Below are 22,933 nucleotides of genomic sequence, written 5' to 3' on the forward strand. Positions count from 1 at the left end.
GTAAATTCCATTGACCAGCTTCAGAAATGTCCCAAATAGGACATGGGTGCATGATGACCGATGTGAAAATTCCAAGTTGAAAAACTGGAATGCGCTCCCTAAAAATAAGAGCTTTTAGCCCCCCGAGAACCCGACACACCTATACATGGGTGGTATCACTGTACCCAGGAGATGCTGCTGAAGACATATGAGGGTGTTATTTGGCAGTAACCCTTAATATTATCAGTAAATGTATTCTTAAATTGCTATTTTGTCAAAAAATCAAATTATTTTTTCCCCCCCCCCAAACTTTGGCATAGATTGGTGGTAAAATGGTTGCATGAAAAAAGTAAAAATACCCCAAGTTTAATACCTTAGGTTGTCTTCTTTTAAAAAATATATACATTTGAAGGGTTATTCAGGGATTCATGACAGATATTGGTGTTACAATGTAACTATCGCCAATTTTGAAAAAACATGGTTTTGAAATAGCAAAGTGCTACTTGTACTTATTGCCCTATAACTTGCAAAAAAAGCAAAGAACATGTAAACATTGGGTATTTATAAACTCAGGACAAAATTTAGAAACTGTTTAGCATTGGTATTTTATGGTGGTTGTAGATGTGTAAGAAATTTTGGGGCTCAAAGTTAGAAAAAGTGCATTTTTTTTCATTTTTTCCTCATATTTTATATTTTTTTTATAGTAAATTATAAGATATGATGAAAATAATCATATCTTTAGAAAGTCCATTTAATGGCGAGAAAAACAGTATATAATATGTGTGGGTACAGTAAATGAGTAAGAGGAAAATTACAGTTAAACACAAACATCGCAGAAATGCAAAAATAGCCTTGGTCCCAGATGGTCAACAAATTGAAAAGTGGTCTGGTCACTAAGGGGTTAAAAAACAGGGCGGGCCATGGACTGACTACACTACAGGAGAAAGGAATTTATCAGGTAAGCATAAATTATGTTTTCTCCTGTTAAGTGTAGTCAGTCCACGGGTCATCATTACTTATGGGATACCAATACCAAAGCTAAGTACACGGATGACGGGAGGGACAGGCAGGATCTCTATAGGGAAGGAACCACTGCCTGAAGAACCTTTCTCCCAAAAACAGCCTCCGAGGAAGCAAAAGTGTCAAATTTGTAAAATTTGGAAAAAGTATGAAGAGAAGACCAAGTTGCAGCCTTGCAAATCTGTTCAACAGAGGCCTCGTTCTTAAAGGCCCAAGTGGAAGCCACAGCTCTAGTAGAATGAGCTCTAATCCTTTCAGGAGGTTGCTGTCCAGCAGTCTCATAGGCTAAGCGTATTATGCTACGAAGCCAAAAGGATAGAGAGGTAGCAGATGCTTTTTGACCTCTCCTCTGTCCAGAATAAACGACAAACAGGGAAGAAGTTTGTCGAAAATCTTTAGTTGCCTGTAAATAAAATTTCAGGGCACGGACTACATCTAGATTGTGTAGAAGTCGTTCCTTCTTTGAAGAAGGGTTAGGACACAATGATGGAACAACAATCTCTTGATTGATATTCTTGTTAGTGACTACCTTAGGTAAGAACCCAGGTTTAGTACGCAGAACTACCTTATCTGAATGAAAAATCAGATACGGAGAATCACAATGTAAGGCTGATAATTCAGAGACTCTACGAGCCGAGGAAATAGCCATTAAAAACAGAACTTTCCAAGATAACAGCTTGATATCAATGGAGTGAAGGGGTTCAAACGGAACACCCTGTAAAACGTTAAGAACTAAATTTAAGCTCCACGGCGGAGCAACAGATTTAAACACAGGCTTAATCCTGGCCAAAGCCTGACAAAAAGCCTGAACGTCTGGAACTTCTGACAGACGCTTGTGTAAAAGGATGGACAGAGCTGAGATAGAAACATAGAAACATAGATATTGACGGCAGATAAGAGCCATAGGCCCAGCAAGTCTGCCCCACCTTACCTAACAGTATAAACTTATCTAGTTCGTAGGATAGCCCTATGCTTGTCCCATGCATTTTTAAAGTCCCCCACAGTGTTTGTTGCTACTACCTCTTGAGGAAGTTTATTCCATAAATCAATCACTCTTTCTGTAAAGAAGTGCTTCCTCAAATTACTCCTGAATCTACTACCCTTTAGCTTGAGCTCATGACCCCTTGTTCTTGAATTTTCCATTTTATGTAAAATACCCACAGCCTCAGTTTTACTAAACCCTTTAATGTACTTGAAAGTTGCTATCATATCACCTCTTTCCCTTCTCTCCTCTAAGCTATACATATTTAGGTCATTGAGCCTATCCTGGTAAGTTTTATTTTTTAGACCATGTACCATTTTGGTAGCCCTCCTTTGCACAGATTCAAGTTTGTTAATATCCTTCTGAAGATATGGCCTCCAGAACTGCACACAATACTCAAGATGAGGCCTAACTAATGATCTATAAAGTGGCATAAGAACCTTACTATTTCTGCTGCAAATACCTCTACCAATACATCCAAGCATTCTGCTAGCCTTACTCGCTGCCTTACTACATTGTTTACTAAGTTTTAAATCATCTGAAATAATAATTCCCAAGTCCTGTTCCTCGTCTGTAACAGTCAGTAAAGTGTCATTGAGTCTGTAATTAACATTTGGATTTTTCTTCCCTAAATGCATTATTTTACACTTTGCTGTGTTAAACTTTAGATCCCAGTCGTTTGTCCAATCCTCCAATTGTTGTATATCACTTCTCATTTTGTCTACCCCCCCTGGAACATCCACTCTGTTGCAAATTTTTGTATCATCTGCAAAGAGACATACTTTTCCCTGTAGCCCTTTGCTGATATCGCAGATAAATATGTTAAACAAAACAGGCCCCAGAACTGACCCCTGAGGAACACCACTAGTAACAGCCCCCTCTGCTGAATGAACTCCATTTACTAAGACACTTTGTTTTCTGTCCTTAAGCCAGCATTCCACCCAGTTCACAATTTTTGAATCTAGACCAAGGAGATATAGTTTGTGAATAAGTTTATTGTGTGGGACGGTGTCAAATGCTTTGCTGAAATCTAGATATGCTACATCAACTGTCTGTCCCTTTAACGAACTAGCAGATAAACCCTTTTATAAACCTTCTTGTAGAAAAGACAATATCCTAGGAATCCTAACCTTACTCCATGAGTAACCCTTGGATTCGCACCAGTGTAAGTATTTACGCCATATCTTATGGTAAATTTTCCTGGTAACAGGTTTCCTAGCCTGTATTAAGGTATCAATTACTGGCTCTGAAAATCCACGCTTTGATAAAATTAAGCGTTCAATTTCCATGCAGTCAGCTTCAGAGAAATTAGGTTTTGATGTTTGAAAGGACCCTGAATTAGAAGGTCCTGTCTCAGAGGCAGAGACCAAGGTGGACAGGATGACATGTCCACTAGATCTGCATACCAGGTCCTGCGTGGCCACGCAGGCGCTATTAGAATCACTGATGCTTTCTCCTGTTTGATCCTTGCAATCAAACGAGGAAGCATCGGGAATGGTGGAAACACATAAGCCATCCTGAAGGTCCAAGGTGCTGTCAAGGCATCTATCAGGACCGCTCCCGGGTCCCTGGACCTGGACCTGTAACGAGGAAGCTTGGCGTTTTGGCAAGACGCCATGAGATCCAAATCTGGTTTGCCCCAACGTCGAAGTATTTGGGCAAAGACCTCCGGATGAAGTTCCCACTCCCCCGGATGAAAAGTCTGGCGACTTAGGAAATCCGCCTCCCAGTTGTCCACTCCTGGGATGTGGATCGCTGAGAGGTGGCAAGAGTGAGACTCTGCCCAGCGAATTATCTTTGATACTTCCATCATCGCTAGGGAACTTCTTGTCCCTCCCTGATGGTTGATGTAAGCCACAGTCGTGATGTTGTCCGACTGAAACCTGATAAACCTCAGAGTTGCTAACTGAGGCCAAGCCAGTAGGGCATTGAGAACTGCTCTCAGTTCCAGAATGTTTATTGGAAGGAGACTCTCCTCTTGAGTCCATGATCCCTGAGCCTTCAGGGAATTCCAGACAGCGCCCCAACCTAGAAGGCTGGCGTCTGTAGTTACAATTGTCCAGTCTGGTCTGCTGAAGGGCATCCCCCTGGACAGATGCGGCCGAGAAAGCCACCATAGAAGAGAATCTCTGGTCTCCTGATCCAGATTCAGCGTAGGGGACAAATCTGAGTAATCCCCATTCCACTGACTTAGCATGCACAATTGCAGCGGTCTGAGGTGCAGGCGTGCAAAAGGAACTATGTCCATTGCCGCTACCATTAAGCCGATTACCTCCATGCATTGAGCCACTGACGGGTGTTGAATGGAATGAAGGACACGGCAAGCATTAAGAAGCTTTGTTAACCTGTCCTCTGTCAGGTAAATTTTCATTTCTACAGAATCTATAAGAGTCCCCAAGAAGGGAACTCTTGTGAGTGGTAAGAGAGAACTCTTCTCCTCGTTCACTTTCCACCCATGCGACCTTAGAAAAGCCAGTAAAAGCAGTTTGAAAGCTTGACGCTTGTATCAGAATGTCGTCTAGGTACGGAGCTACCGAAATTCCTCGCGGTCTTAGTATGCCAGAAGAGAGCCCAGAACCTTTGTAAAGATTCTTGGAGCCGTAGCCAACCCGAAGGGAAGAGCTACAAACTGGTAATGCCTGTCTAGGAAGGCAAACCTTAGATACCGGTAATGTTCTCTGTGAATCGGTATGTGAAGGTAAGCATCCTTTAAATCCACTGTGGTCATGTACTGACCTCTTTGGATCATGGGTAAGATTGTCCGAATAGTTTCCATCTTGAACGATGGAACTCTTAGGAATTTGTTTAGGATCTTTAAATCCAATATTGGTCTGAAGGTTCCCTCTTTTTTGGGAACCACAAACAGATTTGAGTAAAACCCTTGTCCGTGTTCCGACCGCGGAACTGGGTGGATCACTCCCATTAGTAAAAGGTCTTGTACACAGCGTAGAAACGCCTCTTTCTTTATCTGGTTTGTTGACAACCTTGAAAGGTGAAATCTCCCTTGTGGAGGAGAAGCTTTGAAGTCCAGAAGATATCCCTGAGATATGATCTCCAACGCCCAGGGATCCTGGACATCTCTTGCCCAAGCCTGGGCGAATAGAGAGAGTCTGCCCCCCACTAGATCCGCTTCTGGATTGGGGGCCCTCACTTCATGCTGTTTTAGGGGCAGCAGCAGGTTTTCTGGCCTGCTTGCCCTTGTTCCAGGTCTGGTTAGGTTTCCAGCCTTGTCTGTAGCGAGCAACAGCTCCTTCCTGTTTTGGAGCAGAGGAAGTTGATGCTGCTCCTGCCTTGAAGTTACGAAAGGCACGAAAATTAGACTGTCTAGCCCTAGGTTTGGCTCTGTCTTGAGGCAGGGCATGGCCTTTACCTCCTGTAATATCAGCGATAATTTCTTTCAAACCGGGCCCGAATAAAGTCTGCCCCTTGAAAGGTATGTTAAGTAATTTCGATTTAGAAGTTACATCAGCTGACCAGGATTTTAGCCACAGCGCTCTGCGTGCCTGAATGGCGAATCCGGAATTCTTAGCCGTAAGTTTAGTTAAATGTACTACGGCATCAGAAATAAATGAATTAGCTAGCTTAAGGGTTTTAAGCTTAAGTGAAATCTCATCTAATGTCGCTGAGTCAAGGGTGTCTTCCAGAGACTCAAACCAAAATGCAGCCGCAGCCGTGACAGGCGCAATGCATGCAAGGGGTTGTAATATAAAACCTTGTTGAACAAACATTTTCTTAAGGTAACCCTCTAACTTTTTATCCATTGGATCTGAAAAAGCACAGCTATCCTCCACCGGGATAGTGGTACGCTTAGCTAAAGTAGAAACTGGTCCCTCCACCTTAGGGACCGTTTGCCATAAGTCCCGTGTGGTGGCGTCTATTGGAAACATTTTTCTGAATATAGGAGGGGGTGAGAAAGGCACACCGGGTCTGTCCCACTCCTTAGTAATAATTTCAGTAAGTCTCTTAGGTATAGGAAAAACGTCAGTTCTCGTCGGTACCGCAAAATATTTATCCAACCTACACATTTTCTCTGGGATTGCAACTGTGTTACAATCATTCAGAGCCGCTAACACCTCCCCTAGCAACACACGGAGGTTTTCCAGCTTAAACTTAAAATTTGAAATGTCTGAATCCAATTTATTTGGATCAGATCCGTCACCCGCAGAATGAAGCTCTCCGTCCTCATGCTCTGCATATTGTGACGCAGTATCAGACATGGCCCTAGCATTATCAGTATACTCTGTTCTCATCCCAGAGTGATCTTGTTTACCTCTAAGTTCTGGCAATTTAGACAAAACTTCAGTCATAACATTAGCCATGTCTTGTAAAGTGATTTGTAATGGCCGCCCTGATGTACTTGGCGTTACAATATCACGCACCTCCTGAGCGGTAGATGCAGGTACTGACACGTGAGGTAAGTTAGTCGGCATAACTTCCCTCTCGTTGTCTGGTGAATGTTGCTTAACATGTACAGATTGACCTTTATTTAAAGTAGCATCAATGCAATTAGTACATAAATTTCTATTGGGCTCCACCTCGGCTTTTGAACATATTGCACAAAGAGTTTCCTCTGAGTCAGACATGTTTAAACAAACTAGCAATTAGACTAGCAAGCTTGGAAATGCTTTTCAACTAAATTTACAAGCAATATGTAAAAACGTTACTGTGCCTTTAAGAAGCACACAAAAACTGTCACAGTTGAATAACAATGAACCGGATTAGTTATATAAATCAAAATTAGCAAAGGATTGCACACATTAGCAATGGATGATTAACCCTTAATATCAGAAAAAAAAAACGTATAACAATTGACAATATAAACGTTTTTATCACAGTCAAGCACAGTCTCACAGGTCTGCTGTGAGTGATTACCTCCCTCAAAACTAGTTTTGAAGACCCCTGACCTCTGTGGAGACGTCCTGGATCATGCAGGGAGAAAAAGACAGACTGTGACTGAATTTCTGATGCGTAGTAAAAGCGCCAAAATAGGCCCCTCCCACTCACACTACAACAGTGAGGGGAGCTCAGTAAACTGTTTTAATTTAAAACAACGACAGCCATGTGGAAAATAAAGCCCAAAACAATTTTCACCAAGTACCTCAGAGAATTAAACGATTTAACATGCCAGCAAGCGTTTAAAATCAAATATATGAAATGTCTTTAAAAAGCCTGCTGCTAGTCGCTCCCACTGCAAGTTAGGCTAAAAAATATTTGCATACAGTATTTTCCCAGTGAAGTGCCATTCCCCAGAAATACTTAAGTGTTAACATATATACATGTCAGCCTGATACCAGTTACTACTACTGCATTTAAGGCTGTACTTACATTATATCGGTATTAGCAGTATTTTCAAAGTCAATTCCATTCCTTAGAAAATAATGTACTGCAACATACCTCTTTGCAGGTGAACCTGCCCGCTGTCCCCTGATCTGAAGTTACCTTACTCCTCAGAATGGCCGAGAACAGCAAAACGGATCTTAGTTACGTCCGCTAAGATCATATACAAAAACTCAGGTAGATTCTTCTTCAAATTCTGCCTGAGAAGGAAACAACACACTCCGGTGTCGTTTAAAATAACAAACTTTTGATTGAAGATATAAAAAACTAAGTTTAATCACCACAGTCCTCTCACACATCCTATCTATTAGTTGGGTGCAAGAGAATGACTGGGTGTGACGTAGAGGGGAGGAGCTATATAGCAGCTCTGCTTGGGTGATCCTCTTGCACTTCCTGTTGGGGAGGAGTTAATATCCCATAAGTAATGATGACCCGTGGACTGACTACACTTAACAGGAGAAAATTGAAAATGGTCTTCTCACTAAGGGGTTAATATGTTTATCTGGCTAATTACTTTCTTTGGGGCTACAGTGTATGTAGATACAATTTGTATTTAATGTTTCACATTTGCTAAAACACTATTGAAAGTTTCACAAGTAGATTGTTATTTTTTATCTTTGCTGATGCAGGGATTTCTAGCAGTTGGTCAATTAATAGACACAGAAATACCCCAGTACATGTGGATTTTGTGTATGTTCTCTAAATAACAGTCCCAGCACATACTAAGCAAAACCTCAATATATAAATGGGTGCAATTAAACATGTTCCAAACTGTGCAAAGTTATTGAGATGCCTTGTATCATTACCCCTTGCCTTCTACCCACCCTGGTATTATATATCACATCTCATGACTTCCCCTAACTTGACACCTGTCTAAAGACTGCTAATGTGTGCATGCACTAATTTTCAGCTAGCTTCCATCAGTGTAATATATTTACATATTATTTTTCAACAACGGATACTATACAAACAAAGAACATTTGAAAACATATGTGAATTTAAAAGTGTCTTAAAAGTACATGCTCTATCTGAATCATAAAAGTTTATTTTTAACTTTCCCATCCAGGCAGGTGTTATGGAGTTATTATGCAAATACTGTGACTCTGTTTGTTTATGGTAATATTGCATTGCCTTTTACTTCCTGTTTCCTGTTCCTACCTCTGACCTGGATCGAGTTCTTTAGTTCAACATGATTTCTCACACTAACATGTAGTGTCTTCATTTATATACATGAAACATGGTGTCAGAAGTGACTAGAATCAGGACTGAGCCTCTTGTTTGCAGCACAGCAGCTTTTGGAGCACAGCAGCTTTTGGATACAGCACAGCTTTGTGAGTTACAGCCTAAAACGTTTTTTTGTGGATTTTCTGATATTTGAGAGCTTAGAGACTTAAAGACAATATGACTGCCATGAATTGCATACCTCCCCCAGAGGGGATGAGAATCAGTGGGGATTGCAGCAGCAATTGGGAAACTTTCAGTGCTGAATTTGAAGATTATTCCTTGGCTACAGGGTTGAATGAAAATTCTGCAGCAGTCATGGGCAATGAATGCAGGCATGTGTATAAGCACAATCTGAACCTCACAGCAGAGCAGCAAGAGAATGTTACAGTCATTTTAGATGCACTGGAAGCTTATTTTAAAACTGCTAAAAATGTCATTTATGAAAGATATGTGTTTGGATGCTGCAAACAAGAAGAGGGAGAATCTCTTGATAACTTTGTTACATGCTTTAGAGAAAAGGCAGCAACTTGTGAATATGGTACTCTAAGGGATGAATTTATAAGGGACAAAATTATTCTCGGTGTAGCTAGTGAGAGCACACGCAGATGTTTACTAAGAGAACACAACTTAAAGGGATACTGAACCCAAATTTTTTCTTTCGTGATTCAGATAGAGCATGCAATTTTAAGCAACTTTCTAATTTACTCCTATTATCATTTTATTTTTCGTTCTCTTGCTATCTTTATTTGAAAAAAAGAAAGTCTAGAACCCTGGACAGCACTTGTATATTGGTGGATGAATTTGTCCACCAATCAGCAAGAACGACCCAGATTTTTTACCAAAAATGGTCCGGCATCTAAACTTACATTCTTGCTTTTCAAATAAAGATACCAAGAGAACAAAGAACAGTAAGACAGCACACAGAAATTAATGAGAGTTTTCAAGCACTTAAGTATGTTGTTCTAAATGGTTGGCCATATTCAAAGGCAGAGGTGCCATTAATTGTAAGAGAATACTGGACTTTCCAAGATGAAATCGGCATTCTGGATGTTGTACTGTACAAGGGGTCAAGGGTCATCATTCCTAAATCATTAAGATTGGAGATGCTGATGCATATTCATGTCAGTCACATTGATGGAAAAGCATGCTATAGACAGGCTCTAGATACCCTATATTGGCCTAACATGCAAAATGAGATTAGAGACTTTGTTAGCCATTGTTCAGCTTGCAATGAATATGCACAGGCACAACGGAAATAACCCATGATGTCACATGTGCTGCCCACCGGGCCTTGGCAAATTGTAAGCATGGATTTACTGAATTATGCTGGGCAAGATTTTCTACTAATGGTTGATCACTATTCTGACTTTTGGGAGATTGAGCTCCTTCCCGACCTGTCTGCTGAAACTACAATCAAGCGTTGTAAAGCACAGTTTGCATGTCATGGATATTCAGACAGGGTAATCTCAAATAATGGATCTCAGTTTGCATGTGAGCAATGCAGACAGTTCTCTACAGATTGGGGGTTTGAGCATCTTACCTCTTCGCCGCGGAACCCTCAAGCTAATGGCAAAGTGGAATCAGCTGTAAAGATAGTGAAGAATATTTACAAAAAGGCCCAGTATGAAGGTAATGACCCATGGAAAGCCATTCTACATTAGAGGAATACCCAATTTGAAGGCATGGACAGCAGTCCTGTACAGCGCTTGATGTCAAGGAGGCTGAAGACTTCATTGCCAGTGGCCAATAAATTACTTGAACCTTGTGTGGTAACAGGTGTACTGGAGAAACTGCGACGGAGGAAACAAATCTCCAACTGACATACAATGTGTCTGCCAAAGACTTACCAAACTAAGCATTGGAGAGCCAATCTGTATGAAGCTACTCCCTGGAGACTGGGTACCTGTGTTCAGAGAGTTGCTCCTCACTTATACCTTGTGGATGTGGAAGGCAGTCTCTACCGCCGCAATCGAGTGGACCTGCAAGTGGCAGAACATCTGACCACACAAGCCTATAAGCATCCTGCACTTGAGCTTCCCGAGACTCTCAATGCACCTAGTTCTACTGGACCACATAAGCAAGGTAGAGACAATACTGCTGTCATATCAGAAGGATACAATGAGGACGACATAATGAAGCATCTTATACCAGCAAGTTCTTCTGTGCCAAACACACCAGCCAGGAAAGAGGGCAGCTCCTTATCAACACCTTCTGGAGCTGAACAGCTTCCCCCAGGCAAAATCCTTGTGGCCTTGCATAGCGGTCAAGTTTCAAGACCACCAGATAGACTCAATCTGTAGTGTATCTACCAGTAATGCAGTATCAGCTAGATTACAAGTTTTGCGTTGCGGCTTTTAACGCTGAAAATATGACAAATTTATTAACCCCTTATCTACTGCTCCCCGACATTGTCACCACTATAATAAACTTATTAACCCTTAAACCGCCACCCTCCCGCATCGCAAACACTATTTAAATATTATTAACCCCTAATCTGCCATCCGCCCACACCGCCGCTATAATAAACCTATTAACCCCTAAACAAAATAAACTAATTTAAATTAGTATCCCCTAAACCTAACGACCCCCTAACTTTTTTTTTTTTTTTTCAAAAGAGCTTTATTAAAAAAATTTGCAGGTTCACAATGATTATAGGCATACATACAATTCAGCACAAAGTTGTCTAGTTACTGCAAAAGTCTATGCATTCAACATTTTAAAGCTCTCTGTTTTTTTTTGATAAGACAATTTGATAAAACTTTGATAAGTTTTTCCATGTGACTAAAATTACAACTTCCCCACCTACATGGATGGGGTGATAAACAATAAAAGCAATAATAGCTTAGCAACGGTCTCTAAGAACCTTTATACTATTAACCTTTGAAGATGGAGATATAGGGTTGGCGGGTCAAATAGTGTGGGAAGGGGAAAGAGGAATCTTAGTAGAGAAAAGAAAAGGGGGTGGGGGAAGGGGGAGAAAGGAAAAAAAAAAAGGGGGGGGGGATGAAGGACTTTTTTACTATATGGTGCCATTCCATACAGCCAGTATCATCTCATGTGTGTCTATTCTATCTATTTTAAGGTAGTGGTATCTCTCCAACGCAAGGAGATCTGAAACCTCCCTCCTCCATTCCGCTACAGTTGGGACTACTTGGGATTTCCATTTTTTTGGAATGAGTTTTTTAGCTCCTGTAATCATAATCAACAGGAGTGCTAGTTTGGCCGGGTCTTTGACTATGGGCAGGGAGCAGAACAGAATACTCTCAAAAGAGCAGTTTAAGTGTATGTTCAGTAAACCTGATGCTATCGTAAAAATGTCAGCCCAGTAAGCATTAAGTTTAGGGCATGACCACCAAATATGGGAGAGGGAACCTTCTCCGCCACAGCCCCTCCAACACGTACTGCTCAGAGTGGGGAACATCTTGTGCAGCCTAGTAGGTGTGAGATACCACCTACTAATAAGCTTGAAGTGTGTCTCCTGTATAGTCGAGGATACAGAAGATCTTTTTGCTAGTGTGAAAGCTTTCAGCCATGATTCCATGTCTACCTCTTGAGATAGTTCTTTGTTCCAAGTGGAGACATACGAGGGAAGGGACGTTTTGTCCTCAGAGGAAGTGATTTTATATAGGAGTGATATAAGGTGCCTGGGTATTTTAGGTAGAACACATAGTTACTCAAAGGGCGTGAGGGTTCGTCCCATCTCAGATCTGTTTTTATGGCGAGAGACATAGTGGAGTAGTTGATGGAAGTTGAGCCATGGGGAGAAAATCTCCCCATGGGTCTCCGCCATTTGGGCCTGTGTTTTAAAGGAATTGTTTTCTTTAAGAAATTGCATTGATCCCACCCTGAGACAGTAAGGTTGAGTGTAGGGCTGCAACAACTAATCGGTAAGATTTATCATAAAAATAGTTGTCAAAGAATCTCATTATCAATCAGGTGGTCAGCGATTAGTTGGTTAATTGCACAGCACCAGCTGCTTCAATCTGATGAACTCCAGCACATGGTATTGTGCAAACATTTTTATTTATAAAAAAAATTTCTATCCGATTAATCGGATGATGATTATCCGATTAATCGGATAGAAAAAAGATAAAAAAAATAAATAAATTCAATTTTTTTTGCACAATCTTAGTTGCAGTAGATCATCAGATTAAAGCAGCTGGTGCTGTGCAACTGAACAGCTAATCGCTGACCACCTAAATGATAATGAGATTTGTTGACAACTATTTTTATGATCAAACTTACCGATTAGTTGTTGCAGCCCTAGTTGAGTGACTCGAAATCCTAATCTCGAATATGGAAGCCCAGGGTTTTCGATTATTGGTGTTAGGGGTGAGTGTTTAGATGAGATATGTGTGCTAGTTGCCAGGATCTTATCCCATTCTGTTAGCGTCTCTGATATTATAATGTATTTATGTAATTGTTTCGGCCTAAGTGGGGGGGAGATCCATGCCAATGTACCCACATTATTTAGTGAGAATATTTGTCTGTCTAGGTGCAGCCATGCTTTATCTGGGTTGTTGTGGGACCATTCTGTTATTCTCTGTAGAAAAATCGCTCTTCTATATGCAGCTAAGTTTGGTAACCCAAGGCCCCCCTATCCCTTGACAGATACATAGTTTTTTTTGGAACCCTAGGTTTTACGTTGGCCCATATATAATTCTCTATTATGGATTGTAGATGCTTAATATAACCGCGAACAAGACCATAGGGGTGCCTGTCACCTTCGCATAGTTAATTAATTGAATCACTTTGGTTATATTATCTCTCGCCCGTCTCCCGTTGATAGGATTCTGTCAAGTGGTGTTTAAGCGCCAGTCTATTATCTGTAAGGTCGGATAAGATTAGATCGTTGGAAGGGTCCTGTTTGTGAGCTTTCTCTAGTGAACTAATCGTTTGTAAGAGTTTGGAGTGTTTATCTCTTGATATTCGATTCAATTTAGATTTTTGTTTTATTAGTATTCCCCTGAGCACGGATTTATGCGCTTCCCATTCTAATTGTCGAGAAGAGGATGTTCGGGAGTTAGAAGCGAAATAGTCAGTGATTTCTTTTTGGACTAGGTCCAGAAATGGTGTGTCATTTAAGAGAGAATCCTCTAGTCTCCACACTTTTTGTGAGACCGGGATGTCGGGCCAAAGTACTTTACAGGTCACTGGGGCATGATCCGACCAGGTTATGGGGCAAATGGAGCAGTCCCCGGTGATAGAGAGGCCCTGCGAGTCAGTGAGTATGTGATCTATATGGGTGTAACAATTGTGGGGGTAGGAATAAAAAGTGTAATCCCTATCTGAGGGGTGCAAGGTCCTCCATACATCATGGAGTGTGAGGTTGTGAAATATGTTCTTAATAACTTTTAATTTCTTGGCTGTTATACAAGAGGACCCTCTTGAAGAGTCTAGTTGTGGATCTAAAGCTGTGTTGAAATCTCCGGCTAAGAAGACTATCCCTTGAGAGTGATCTAGGATTAAGTTAGCTATTTTTTTAAAAAAGAAGGTTTGTGCCTGATTAGGGGCGTAGACATTGATGATTGTGATTTAATGGCCGTATAGAAGGCCCCTTAACAAAATGTATCTGCCTGCAGCATCTTTTTCGGTGTGTAAAATTTGAATGGGTAGGGATCTGTGAAACAAAACACCCACGCTAGCTCTTTTATTTGGGCCTGAGGCAAAGTGTGCTGTCGGGTAATGTCTATTGTGCCATTTTGGTTCTTTTGCCTTTTTGAAATGAGTTTCCTGAATCATAAGTATCTGACTGTTCAGCTTATTAAGTTCCCTGAAGGCAATGGACCTTTTCCCGGGGTTGTTTAATCCTTTGGCGTTAATGGTGGTGATTTGCAATGTATGATCCTGGAATTTACTGATCCTAGGCTGCATGATTATAGAGGCAGTAGGGGGGGGGGATGGAGAGAGAAAAAAAAAAAAAAAAGGGGGGGGAAAGGGGGGGAGAGAGAGGTTGGGTTATAGGATAACCCGAGAGAGAAGAAAGAAAGGGGGGGACGAAAAAGTTTTCGAAGGGGGTAGGATAGACGAAGGGTGGGGGGATAGAGGTAGCAAAGCAGAACCTTTTTGGTTCCGGGTAGTAAAGAACAGGTTTATATTTGTTGGTTCCGATAAGCTTTTAACCAATGTATCAACCTATAACAATAACAATAACAAAAACTATAGCAAGTAGGGGTAGTACTCTAATGCTAAGCAAACAATAAACATTAACATTTCTTGTGTTACAAGGCAAGAGCCTTCATATTGGAAGGGCTGAGGGGTAGTCCAGGGCGGGGTGAAAGGAGAGATTGAGGTAGATAAGCTTCGGGCCAGGGTTTGGAAAGGAGCCGGAAGACAAAATAGTATGAGGAGAGGGGAGAAGGGAAATGGTGAAAGGGGAAAAGGGGAACATAGGGTATTTGTATTGACAAGGAAGTGCTTCAATCCCGTGGGACGAGGTGTAATGGGAATGATGGTGAGGGTAGAGAGGGTACAGAGTGAATGCCTAGGAAGATACTGGGAGGAGTGAAGTAGAGGAAAGACCAGGGGGACAAAAGGAGATTGGGTAAGAGGAAAGGGATGGTATAAGGGATGTCGAGAGACAAGAGGCATCAGGAAGAGTAGCCCCTGGAAGGGGGAGGAGAGAGTGGGTGTGGGGTAAGCGGGGGACAGGTGGGTAGAAAAGTACAAGGAAGAGGGGGACTAGGAGGGGGAGGGGGGAGGAGGGGAGAGGGGAGGAGGGGGGAGAGGGGGGGAGGGGGGGGGGAGGGGGAGAAGTAGGGAAAAATGCGGGGGGAGGCGAAGAAAGGAAGGAGGAGAAAAGTTAAAGTAGAAAGGGGGAGGGAACTCTTGGTGCTGAAGGGTGAGGGAGGAGGGAAGTCAAGTGAGCATCATTAAATATGACATAGTGCAGTTTAAAAACTAAATAACAACAGCATTACATATATGGAGAGAAAGGGACACTGACAAATATAAAGTGGAATGGTTAATAGAGGAGGAGTCTCTTTGACATATAGAATACAATACATAGTTCTAATCATCCCTACCTATGGGGGACGAGATTGCAGTCACTGAACGAGTTATAAAACATTTCTAGTGTCCACTTACAAATAGAATGTGTAGATAAAGTCCCCATATGTCCGGTGAGTGGTACAGGACATTGTTGCAAACAGCAAAATAGTCAGATTCAGATGAAGTATTAAGTTCCTTAAGAACCTGGCAATGGTTATCAATGAACAAAGGTTTTAAATTAGAAATCACAAAAACAGTACTTATCTATTCATCCGGAGCGTGTTAGTCCCTAGGTGTAATGGGCCTGGAAGGGTCTCCTCTTAAAGAAGTTTGTGGAGCTACGTCCGTGCTCCCTGGCAGATCTAGATCCTTGTAGCATAGTTGGGGGTCAAAGCCCAGTCTGTAAATTAAAGTTTTGTTGTTGTGCATCACGATGATAGATACCAGGAAACCCCAGCGATATTGAATTTTATTCCTGCGGAGATGGGACGTTATATGTGAGAGATCCCTGCGTTTCTGTAAAGTAACCGGAGACAGGTCAGTGAAAATCTGGATTTCTTCACCAGCGTGTATTATTGTGCGTTTTGATCTTGCACTTTTGAGGATATCCTCCTTGTCTTTGAAACTCAAAAACTTCACTATAATGTCTCTGGGTGGAGCTTTAGGAGGAGGTTTGGGCCGAAGAGCCCTGTGGGCCCTTTCAAGTGGGATTTCCTTAGCTGTAGGGTCGTCCTTTATCACCCTAAACAGGGCTTGCAGATAGCCCTCAATTGCAGGGGGTGGATGGTTTCCGAAATACCCCTAAACCTTAAGTTGTTGCGCCTGCAACGATTATCCAAGTCCTCCATTTTATCTGTTAGGTAAAAAATTTGTTCTGACTGGCTGCACAGGTCTTCAGAGTTATGTTTGATTTTTTTCTGTAATGGAGCTGTGTTGTTCCTCCATCTTCAGAACTCTGTGGTCTAGTGCACCTATATCCTTCCTCAGATCTCCAAAAAGTGACCTCATTTCAGTAAGAACATTCTGAATGTCTTCCTTAGAGGAGAGGTGCAATATGTCTGTTCTAGTGACATAGGGTGACTGAGGTATTTCAATTTGGCTGTCCAGTGCTGGTGCAATATCCTGCTTGCCAGCCATGCTGTCTCTGTAGTTGTCAGACCTGGGTTCAATAGGCTTTAGAAATTGGTTAAAGGGACATTATACACTCATTTTTTCTTTGCATAAATGTTTTGTAGATGATCTATTTATATAGCCCATAAAGTTTTTTTAAAAAATAAATGTATAGTTTTGCTTATTTTTAAATAACATTGCTCTGATTTTCAGACTCCTAACCAAGCCCCAAAGTTTTATGTGAATACCGTCAGCTACCTTCTCCAGCTTGCTCCTGTTTGTGTAAAGGGTCTTTTCATATGCAAAAGAAGGGGAGGGGGAGTGTCTTATTTGCCACTTGCTGTGGGCTTTCCAGCTACCTTTTCAACAGAGCCAAACTGACAGCTTCTAAGTAAGTTTTTAAACAGTTTCATACTGGATTTTTATATCAGTATCTGTGCATCTTATTCTTTATAGTAGTGTCTATTACAGTTAGTGGGCCCAGGTGTCCCTGGTTTACTCTGTCTCTTACAAGGCATTACATCAAGCAGGAGCACTGGAGGAAAAAATAAAAAAGTAATGTTCTGCTTTATATTGGGCCCTGTGTTGTTGGCAGGGAGGGGGTATAAAGTGAAAAAAGCCTGTTCTCCTATATTAAGTAATAGGGATTCAGTGATTGAGATGGCAATGATAATATCCCAGTTATAATGATATCCCTGCGGGCCGCAATGTAAATTAGGGGTTTGCTGCGTTGTGTGATGTGGGAAGTTGCCACGTGTGTACTAGGCCTGAGATGCAGATCCCTTTGTTGTATGAGGGCTTAATTGATACTCCCTGTCCCCTTATGCAGCGCTTGTTGTGGTCTCTTATTATTGGGCAGAAAAGGCTGACCCCACGATGTCATATGCTTAGCCCCTCTGCACACAGACCACCAGACCTCTCTAAGGGCAAATACCAGAGTGACCAGCTGCTGCTATTAGGAGCGGGAATTTCCTTACGAGCGTTCCCCTCTGAGAAAGGCGCAGTCACGGGGTGTCCCTGTCAGCCTCCGCTCATTCCCCCTGCTGGTCTGTGTTATTAGCGGTCTGGAGGGGAAGCGGGCTCAAACTGGATGTGTACCCGGTGCAAGCTTACCAAGTCAAAACGGCCCCAGGTGCGTAGCTGTGCCCTTCACTGCTCGGTCCCCTTAAGCTGCAGTGGGTAAGAGCGGGCTCTTATGATACAGATGTCGGATTTTCCTCCTTGCTCCAGCGGGTCAGGGTTTTTACCTCAGTCTCCCCTCAGCCTTATAATATTAAAGATTGTGGATTATTAGGGCTCTTGCCATAGTGCAGCGGTTTTTGCTAGCAAAGGAGATAGGAGCCCTTTCAAAATGCGGCCATCTCCCAGCGTGGCCTGGCTCCGCCCCGACCCCCTAACTTTATACTAAAATTACAATTTCCCTAACTTAAATTAAAATTTACCTGTCAAATGTAAAAAAAAAATAATTTTAAACTAACAATTAAACTAGTATAATTATTTAACATAAAATTAAACTAACTACCAATTAAATAAAACTAAACTTCCAATAAAAAATCCTAACACTACTCTAAAAATTACAAAAATTATCTAATTACAAAAAACAACTAACTAAATTACAAAAAACAAACACTAAATTACGAAATATAACAAACAAATTATCAAAAATAAAAAAGAAGTACACCTAATCTAATAGCCCTATCAAAATAAAAAAAGCCCCCCCAAAATATAAAAACCCTAGCCTACAATAAACTATCAATGGTCCTTAAAAGGGCCTTTTACCTGTAAAAAAAATACAAACACCCAACATAAAAACCAACAGTGTTTGTATTTTTTTTTTATTTTTTATTGAGGTTGTGCGAAAAAATACAACATACTGTGTACGTCCTTCAAAAACAATGACACAGAAATTATTTGTTAGTACACTATATACAATATAAAGAAACAATAATAGACCAAAACAAAACTGAAATACAACATTGCATGTGATCAAGAAGGCTTCTCAAACCTCTATTTTGTAGATATACTAGCATATTTGGCTGACTAGCTATGAGACCACTCAAAGGCTCTCAACAAAGATGAAAAGAGGTAAGGTAGTCAGATCTGCGGCCTCTTTTGGGCCTAGGAATAGCATATAACAAGTGAGTAAGTATTATGGGAGGGGAAATTTCAGCGGGCAAGCGCCACTCGTTGAGTAGGGAGGAAAATGGGGGGGCAGAGTCGTATTAGAGGGCTTCATGCAAACTATAGTTAAGCTATGGGAGAGGTTATCAAAGAGGTAGTAAAAGGTAGCGTGCAAACATGGGCTATACTACATTAGGTAGAGTAAGACCCTTAGGTGTATGAATGGGAGCATTCCGACAGGGGAATTATAGTAAGTCTACTCGTTGAAGGGATTTAGAGGGGTTATAAACCATAAACTCAAATTGAATCTAGGACATGTTGAAATCTTAAAGATTCAAGTCCGATCCAGGCACTAAGGTTTTAGCTGTTAGACGCCTTATTAGGAGACATAATGTGTAGATTTGTAAGGAACCTCCCTCTTTAAACCTGTATTAGCTTAAAAATGATATGGCATGGAGTTAGATATATACACTCAAAATTAGCCTCTTCTGTGAACTCTGTTTAGTGTATTAGGGAGAATACTTTGGTCTTAAGAAGAGATTGCAGTCAGATTGTCTTACAGCTCAATTAAACCCAGCTTTATATGGAATATAGGGATATATAAATTTATACTACTGACCGGGGTAACATGCTATGATATTAAAGATAAATGTTGGGCATAATTGCATATTGACCCTTTAGCACCTGGGGTATACTATACATTTGTCCAAGATAAACATGATGAATCACCCTAATTGTAAATAGTCTAGCTACTAAACGTGGCGGGGCAAGATAGCTATTTTAAAATTATTAGTTCAAAGTTATAAAAGATATATGGTGCAGGGATAAGCTGAATCATCATGCCCATATACAGATCACTACCCCAGCAGGCATCTCATAGTAGCTTATGTAGAGCTGACAAGAACGGGTTACAGTAATATTAATCTGTGTACAGGAGAAGTGTGTGAGAATTTCTCTGCGCTAGACATAAAATGATTAGTTATGGTAGGTATAATTATATTTTAATTATCCAGGTAAGCATATATTAAGTCAGTTAATAGGTTATGGATTGTTCAGGTTACCATTATATTCGGTAGGTCAAAAGCAAACAGTAGTAGAAAATCTAGCAGGTATAGATATATAGCTGCAGTACCATAGGAGAGTATCTCTGGAAGCATAGCGTGCATTGTGGTATAGAAGCCCATATCATAACCTATAAGCAGCCGTAGTAGTCTATGAGATACCCATAACAACAGTCAATAATAGGACTACTGTAAATATAATAACAGTGTGCGTAAGATTCTCTAAATTTTAACCTTAAGAGGACTGGGTATATTAGGCATACTTGGCAGACAATACTAGCGCCTGTTGTCATAGGTTGCTACAAGACTACCCTCTTCCCTACTAGCTGAGGGAGAAAGGGGAAATATGCTTTTATGTGTATATAGGGAGGGAGGGGGGGAGAATAAGAGTTGGCTTAGTACATCAGATTGTAAACTTCACTCCACATTTGCTGGAAATGTGAGACAATCCGTTGATAAATTGAGTGCACTCTCCATAGGTCTCTATACAGAACACAACAAGTACATACATCCTAAGCTAATATAACATAGAGCTCAACTTATGGTAGTCATGGGAGAAATATATCCTCTGGGCATAACTCCTATTTAGGGACTAAAAGTAGCAGCAGCCTGAATGAGCATTAGTGTGTTTATGAAAAAGCATAGATTAACATTAGACCGTTGATGCAGTGCAGGAGTTTACACTGCAGATGGCTTCAAGCTCCTTAGAACCAGTAATAGTGAAGGGATATAATATATGAATTAAATAATGTCATCACAGTAATCGGTATAACTGAACAGCATATCTATTATGAACTATTAAAACAATAACATAAATTGGAATGGATTACTAGTATAGCATAGCTTATAGTGGGCTCCTCATGGGCACGGGTCATTCTAAATGGTGGATCCTATATGTCTATTACATCAGACTTAACCTGCCTATTCACAGTGGCATAGTACAAGAATCTAGACCATTTGCCGCTTGTAATGTAAGCAATTATTATATAGAAAAACAAATATAAAAGTGAATATGATAACTGAGAAAATATAAACAGTATAAGACACTTTGGTGATAACACTTCTAACTAGCATGAGATCAGTCTATGTGGTGTTATGAAGGACATAACTTCAACATAATGTCTAAGAGCAGGGAATTTATCCTACTCCAGCTTTTTGCACAGTGCCTGAGTCCAACACTGCTATCCAAAAGGTACTACCGTCATTTCCATGAGGAGGGCTAGTGTCCGTGCCTGTATGTCCCTTTGAGCTTATACCCTCCGTTATTTCAGAAGTGGATGTTGCCATAGAGAAAACATTAGCTGGAAGGAGCTCCGGATATTGTTGCGGTTGAGGTGAACGGTACATGGCTGCTAGCCGTTGGCTTGCTCCAGCCTGTTGTAGAGATACTGCTTGCCGAGCAGAGATACCCCGAGGTGTTAGTAAGTAGGGGCCGGTGCATGTGATGTCAAGGCAGGTGTCAGACCATGAATCAGTTCGCTGTGACCGGTCTTTTGGACATAGTGCAGCAAAACAATCCACTCTCTGTGTAGATTCCCCACTACTCAATATGGTGTTCGTCATCCTGCATAGCACTGAAATTTCACTTAAGCCGCCATATTGGCCCTTAGCCCAAGCGTGGATGTCCATAGAATATCGGGTCTTAGGTGCGTACAATTCCTCCTCTAGGTCTCCAGCAGTCGCTTTTACCGACAATGACCAGACAGCTTAATCAGACCAGTTTCCCAATGACCCGTTAGGGCCATGTATATCACAGGGGTTTCCGGCGAGGGTGACTTCCCCTGCAACGCTATCCTCAACTTCTGCAAACAATTGTGAAAAAACTTCTCCCATCCGTAGTCGGAGGCTGCTAAAGTGGTCGTCTATTAGTTGCGAGGTACTGCTTTCCCAGCTATCAATTGCTTCACAGAAGTGTGCGGTAAGGGGATCGGGTATATTGTTTACAGGAAGCATTGTGGAGTGCATTCTGGCTCACTGCGTCGGGGCCCAGCTCTCGTCTCTTGGCTCTGCCATATTTCTCAGCTCCTACCTCAATCTGACCATCGGTGACTTTTATAATGAGCTCCTGATGGTTACTGATTAACACTGTCAGTTCTGGTGCAAAAATTAAACATTAGTCCCTCTAAAAGTAACATTTTTGTGCCATTATACACCGAGCTCCTAAGCCTTCCAGTGTTTGTATTTTATTTGGAGTAAAAGAGCTGTTTATCTCAGGGCAATGCCCTACAAAAGGCCCTTTTAAGGGCCCCCTAAAATGCCCTTATAAGGGCCCTTGGTAGTTTATTCTAGAGTAGGGTTTTTTATTTTGGGGTGGGTTTATTTTTTTTAGGGTATTAGAATAAATCTTTATCTTTATATGGTAGGTTTTTTTTTTTTATGTTTTTTTATGTTTCGTAATGGTAGTTTTTTTTTTGTAATGTTAGGTTTTAGTTTAAGGCAGGTTAGGTTTTATTTCACAGGTAAGTTTGTATTTATTTTAACTAGGTAGTTAGTAAATAGTTAATAACTATTAACTAACTAGTCTACCTAGTTAAAATAAATACAAACTTACCTGTGAAATAAAAATAAAACCTAAGCTAGATACAATATAACTATTAGTTATATTTGTAGCTAGCTTAGGTTTTATTTCACAGGTAAGTATGTATTTAGTTTTAAATAGGATTTATTTACGTCTAGATTTAGAGTTCTGCGGCCAAAGGGGTGCGTTAGCTACGCGTGTATTTTCCCCCCGCACTTTTTAAATACCGCTGGAATTTAGAGTTCTCTGAAGGGCTGCGTTAGGCTCAAAAAAGGGAGTGTATAGCATAATTTACCGCCACTTCAACTCTAAATACCAGCGGTGCTTACGGACGTGGCCAGCTTCAAAAACGTGCTCGTGCACGATTCCCCCATAGGAAACAATGGGGCAGTTTGAGCTGAAAAAAAACCTAACACCTGCAAAAAAGCAGCGTTCAGCTCCTAACACAGCCTCATTGTTTCCTATGGGGAACCCTGAGTCTAAACACCCCTAACCTTACACTTATTAACCCCTAATCTGCCGCCCACGCTATCGCTGACCCCTGCATATTATTATTAACCCCTAATCTGTAGCTCCATACACCGCCGCAAC

This window comes from Bombina bombina, chromosome 1 (assembly GCF_027579735.1).
Source record: "Bombina bombina isolate aBomBom1 chromosome 1, aBomBom1.pri, whole genome shotgun sequence".
In the NCBI taxonomy this organism is placed as follows: domain Eukaryota; kingdom Metazoa; phylum Chordata; class Amphibia; order Anura; family Bombinatoridae; genus Bombina; species Bombina bombina.